This window comes from Amblyomma mixtum, chromosome 5 (assembly GCF_055824585.1).
Source record: "Amblyomma mixtum isolate Tamu chromosome 5, ASM5582458v1, whole genome shotgun sequence".
In the NCBI taxonomy this organism is placed as follows: Eukaryota; Metazoa; Arthropoda; class Arachnida; order Ixodida; family Ixodidae; genus Amblyomma; species Amblyomma mixtum.
In genome coordinates this window covers 23,546,364-23,552,746 of record NC_143016.1, presented here as the reverse complement: position 1 = coordinate 23,552,746, position 6,383 = coordinate 23,546,364, and positions in this window count along the sequence as shown.

Genomic DNA, 6,383 nt, shown 5'->3' with positions numbered 1-6,383 from the left:
ACTAGAACCACGTGTGCGCGTGCGCGCTTGCATATTGACTATCATTTCGGTCTGTCTGTTCGAGGCTAGCAAATTCCAAGCCCATGGTAAGAGTTTTCAGAGGATTACTGATTCGTGGAATTAATACAGCCGTTCACTTTGCCGGTTTGCTAGCCCCAAAGCCTCAAACACAGCAAAGGAAAGCCGCCGCGGTGGCCCAGTGGTTATGGTGCTCGGCTGCTGACCCAAAAGACGCGGGTTCGATCCCCGGCCGCGGCGGCTGGAATTTCTTTGGAGGAGAAATTCTAGAGGCTCGTGTACTGTGCGATGTCAGTGCACGTTAAAGAACCCCAGGTGGTCGAAGAGCCCTTCACTACGGCGTCTCTCATAGCAAGAGTTGTTTCGGGGCGTTAAACCGCATACATCCCCACCACCAGCGAAGCGCTTGAAAAAAGGGCTTGATCTATCTGATGGTACGAAAGCGCTGAAAAGGGCATCAACCTCACCGATTCGTTAACCGTCAGGTCAGTAAAAAAGGTTAATGTTGTACGACCAACTGGTCTGACCTAGTACAGGGGCGCTTACATGCTCTCCAGCAGTACGCCATAGAACTGTGTTACTGCCGCCTGGCAAGTTATGGCAGCTCTAGGAATAGCTGTGAGAAAGCAAAGAAGCGTAAAGAGCTCACATACGGGTTAGCAGCAGGCAGAAGAATCGAAGTGGCGGCAGAGACGGCTAGAGCACGCCGCGCACAATGATCCCAATGAAGACTTCGCACGCAAGCTTTTTCTACCACGGTCGATTCCAGTGATATGTGGGTACAACCACTGCAACGTGGGTGGAGATCGGCTAAGGCTTAGGAGCTAGAGAACCGGCCAAGAACACCGTTCTTCTTCTTCTCCACAGTAAGCATGGCAACGTGCGTGCTCAGAAGCTTCTTTTTCTTTCCTGACTCAGGGAGATACTGGTCCGAAGATGATGATGATGTCCTCAGGCTTAATCCCACAGGTCGGAAGCTTCTACCACTCATCTTCATCAAGCGCATATATAAACCTGATAACGTCTGCAGTCACAGCATCCTCATAAAATAGAAGACTCAAACGTTGTAATTTAAACTTGTAGCACCTAACTTATTAGATGTTTAAGAATAACGGCTCAGCGTATGCTTCTTCTAAGGTAATTTTCATCTTTGCACTTTTTGCTTCTTTTCTCTGAACGGCAGTTATCTTAATCACGAATTTACGAACGCATGCGGAGTTGGCAAAAAATTTAAAATGTAAGCCTAAGAATGCTGAGAGCAATCACTTGACTAAATTGCAGCTAGATGATTGAGTGTTCAGTCTTCGAACACTCATGCACATGCAGACCTCGACACACCCTCTAGAGCACTCGAACAGTGCACAGGGGGGTATACCTGCGTCATTTACGAGTGTCACAGTTCTCCAAACAAGATCATATCGAGTAAGGACATTCTGATGAATGGAGTTTAACTCCTGACGTATTTAAAAGCTCCGGATTTCAGATGGCCGTTTTTGGCATATCATTTACATATATGGGAGAAGGGACACATGAAAAAATGCTGTCAGCCGCAGCATGATAAACCCTTTGTGCCCTTTGGTCACATGGCAGCCGTGGTTAAACGCTTGCACGCATATACAAGGGATTTTTACACAAAAAGCTAGTTGCCTGCAGAAAATATTTACACGCAGCAAAGCAGCATATAGCAACTGCGTTTACAAAAAAAAAAAAAACCTTGCGCGCAGCATGCAACTTGGAAAACAAGACCATCTAAGTGTGAGAAAAAAAAAAGGAAATCACAGACTTCCGTTTCGTCACAGCGGTAAAGTACGGTAGCTTGATATTTTTTTTCTGTGGCCATGGCATGTGTTGAAAATATGTTTAGCTGTTTCGGCAAGTTGTAGCACAATACCTGGGTAGAATAACTGGCGCGTAGTCAGCCTCTGCCGGCGTGCGGAAACGTTTAGGATTTAAAAAAAAAATAGAATGCAGGCGCTAGAGCCACTTCATGTGGTGGTATGTTGCGCTACTCGAATACTCGCCGTGCGCATCGGTCGTGAGACATCAGGTACAGGCGGCTGCAGCTGACCAGTTTACTGTATGCATCCGTCGCTTCGAAACGAAGACCAACCAACCCCGCCTTGGATTGCATCCATCGCAGCCATGCCATGGCAGCCGATGGGTGTGCGACGGACTTCAAGCTGGAACCTTTCCAGTCATTCCCATGTGCCCGCTTGGAGGCAGACTACTGTGTTGCGAAGGTCAGGCTCAGAACGTGTACTCACATTTAAAAATTCGGAAACACTGCAAGCCATTTGTCCTATTAGGCATCACTTCCATAGAACAAACTGGGTGCGAAGGGTCGATTTACATAAAACGATGACATGTTATTCGTATATGTCGGCATCGTCGTGCAGCGTCGCACGTAGAGGCATGCTCACCCTCGTATAAGGAGCTGATGGTCATCGTGTGCTCATAAAGCTGCAGTACCATCTTGTCGGGTTTAGTGCCCGCAATTTGTACTGCAATGGTTTTCCGGGTGTTGAAGCGGTGGTCCCACCTGGCTGATCTTCATAGAGCAGATGTCTAGCAGCGCTTGCAAGTCCCCTGTCCGTATTGCTGTGAGCAGCAGGTCGCTTGCAAAAAGCCATACTCGGCAGTTAGCGGCTCTCGTCTACTCTGGTGCAGCACCTCAGATCGAATCCAAGGTTAGACTCGATCAGCCTCTTCTCTTCGTTGGCCACTTATAAGAGGTACAGCAGTTGTGAGAGTGGTCAGCCCTGGAGAACTCTATTGCAAACCTTGGTCAACCTTGTCTCGACGTCTCGAAACCACGCTGTAACTGTGCTGTCCTCATATTGGCGCTGTGTAGTCAACAGATGAGGTTCGAAAAGCGTGGTGTGGAGGACTTTATGTCGCAAGCATTTTTCACGCCTAAAAAGCAATACAGAAGCGTCCGACCTTACCTTGGTGCAATTTTGGCGCATTGGGACTAAACGCCTCCTCGAGGTACCTATCCAGACGGAACTCTTTGGAGGTATTCCACTTCTCCCAAGCACTGATTCAGTTTTTGTTTATCCTCTGCGTTAAAGGCGGCACAAGACGCTAGTTACAGTAATGTGCTGGTAGTCTTGGACTTTAACTGCTTGACCACTGGGCTTGGGGATAGGAGTCACCCTGCCGTCGCCAATCCTTCGGAATTCGCCCGATTCGATAATGTCAGTGGGCAGGCTTGCGAATTGTTCTTTCGAGTAAGGACTTAGTCACTTTAGTAGATGGGCAGTTAGGTCACCTAGTCTGGCAGCAGTGCGCTGCTGGGGCGGTCGAGAGCACAGTTGATAGCGAGGAGCATGAACTGCCAGTATGGGCCTGAGAGAACTGGATGAGTGGGTCTGCGCGAGATAGTCATGAGTAGGCAAGGCCGCCTCCTCGCACAAGCCGTACAGGGAAGTCAGATGCCTTATAACATGTTTCTTGAGCTCTGTAACTGGCTTCCCTGACGCTGCTTCTGCATAGGCTCGCCTTGTCGTCTTGCCTGTCCTTAGACCGGGCACTACGCCAGAATGTCTGCTGCGCGGACTTGCCGTCTACCCGGAGGCTTTGCCTTAGCCGCATGTTTTCAACAGCCAACTTACTCTGCAGGAGAGCCTGCATTTTGTGCTCACATACTTCACCACACTCGTAGCGACAACAAACGCAACAGTCATCATCACCCCTACCCGCCGTTACTAAACACTCAGCCTCAGGTCAGCATTCCCCCCCCCCCAACTATAGACTAAACTCGCATTACCAGAGTGGTAAACATTCGGTCACTATTTTTCTTTTTGTACTAAAAAACAGCCCTTTTGGCCTCCTCCGTTCGTCAGTTGAACAGAACGCGATGCGGGTGCTTGATACTGGCACCTTTTACTAGAGTCAATCCGTGCCGGTTGGCTGCGATATGTACTATCGGGGACAAAAGTGATATACTCCACGCGACCGAAGCCGGAGCAACGGAAAACTGCGTTTCAACGCCATCTGCAGGCGGCATCTCGGACCCAGACAGCCAATCTGTGACCTTTATTATCAGCAGGCATGCCGTTTGACTCATTTCAACGTTTCGTGCTTTTGCTTGCCAAAATGCCGAGCGGCGCCGCAGCAGTGGCAATCTGGTGGCCCTCTTTTCATTTTGTGTCTTCTTTTTTTCAACGCGCGTTCGAGATATGGCTTCAGAGCCGGCGATCGCACCGTCATGATGCGATCAAATGCCCGCGCGCGCGTGGCTAACTGGTAGTGGAAGCAGCGCATTTTTGAAACATTGAAACGAGCCAAGCGACATGCCTTCTGATTATAAAAGTCACAGATTGGCTATCTGGGTCCGACATGGCACCTGTAGATGGCATTGCAACGCAGGTTTCCGTTGCTCCCGCTCCCGCCGCGTGGAGTATACCACTTTTGTCCCCGATAGTACGTATACGAGTACAGTTGAGATTAAAAGCTTGGCCTTTACATGGAAATAAAAGCTGCTGAAAACCCGCAGTCGTTTCCTTTGAGGACTGTGGCGGACAAGTTTCTGGCAGTCATTAAAAAAGAGCGCCGGTTCTCTTATGTACCTCCCGAAGATAGAGGCTTTTTTACGGTGCCTTGTCTTGTCCAAGATGTTACTCAAACTTGTGGCAATCTGAGGAGCACCCCTGAACAACATAGCTGTAGCGTGAGATACCTTTATTTCCAAAAACATTTCAGATTTTTACAATAAAAGATATTTTAGATCACACCGTTGCTCGCATATTTATAACTCGTGTCACGACTATTCTAGTCACTTAGCAAACCTAACCAAGTATTGCAACCAAACAGCTAATTAACGACCTTGTTAGTGATGTTCCACGTTCTGAAACTGCATGCAACTAGCAACAAAGGTAACATTCGAAAAGAAAAAAATAAATGCTCCGATGGTTCCTCCTATTTGAATAGGATTGAAACGCTAACCAATCGCGGCTTAAGATAGTTTCAAACCTGACATCCCGAGGGGGTTTCAAAAGCCCCTTTTGGTATACGGTCAAGTAATATGGATGTCGACATCGTTCGATCATCGATCACATGTGGGCACATATGAACGAAAAAGGTGCAAGCTCTGGTTCTCTTTCAGTATTCGGTTCCGATATCCGTGGAGCAATTGCAACAATTCACAAACACGTTGTGCGTGGTGGGACCTTGTCCGTCGTCTTAAAAGCCATTTCGATTGACCATTTCTCCATCGGATTCTCCAAGCAAGCACGCGTTTTTCTTGATTTATCTCGGCTCTTTGAAGTTTGGCCTTACGTAAGCCCCCTGTTTCTTCCTTCTCGCTTCTATTTAGGGTGCAAAAGTGCACTTCGGACTGGAGAGGCTTTCTTCGCAACATACGCTTTCATTTTGCTTTCAGAACATAACATGAACCGTTCAGACTCGCGACAGAATGCAGAAAATCGAAGGAGCATTGCGATGTAGTTTTCAAGCTTGCATTATATTCAGTTCGTTTCTAGTTTTAGCCCGTATGACAAAATTCCTCCATTGTTTATTTTCATACACCTTATGTATGTATCGGCGTTTCACAACTGGCTTTCACATGGGTTTTTCTGCCTTCGTCTTCCTTACAAATTGTATGTAACGGTTTTGCAGCTTTTTTTTTCTGTTCGCAGGAAATTGTCTTGTTCAATTACTGGCACTGCAGGCAGTACTCACTATAGTTCGCGTTATTTATTGACATGTAAACCGGTGCATTCTAGTTTGGCTCACAGAACAAGCAGCACGTAAGCAACGTTTCGAAGCTCTCAGATCTATCAATCATACCGGAAATATCAGCATAGTTGACTTGATGATAATGATGATGAGCCGCCGTGGTGGCTCAGTGGTTATGGTGCTCGGCTGCTGACCCAACAGACGCGGGTTCGATCCCGGTCGCGGCGGCAAGAATTTCTTTGGAGGAGAAATTCTCAGAGGCCCGTGTACTGTGCGATGTCAGTGCACGTTAAAGAACCCCAGGTGGTCAAAATTTCCGGAGCCCTTCACTACGGCGTCTCTCATAGCTAGGGCCCGGAAATTTAGGCATTTGCCTAAACATGCCTATAAATGCCTAAACGAGGTATTTTTGCACTTGCCTGCCTTTCTGTAAATTTTTTAGGAACTTCTGCCTATTTAACGGCACTTTTTGCCTATAAATGCCTAAATCCGGCACTTCGGTCCTCGGTGCCGTTTTTCAATTTTGAGACATCTGTCTATGTATGCTGAAAGGCGCGCGCCGATGCACGCACAAAAGGCGAGGGTCTCGCCGAATGTTTTTAAGGAAGTGTAACTTGAACGTAGTGTAATGAAGTGTTTATCTCGAAGTGTAGGAAGAGGCGAATTTCGAAAGAGACCTGACATAA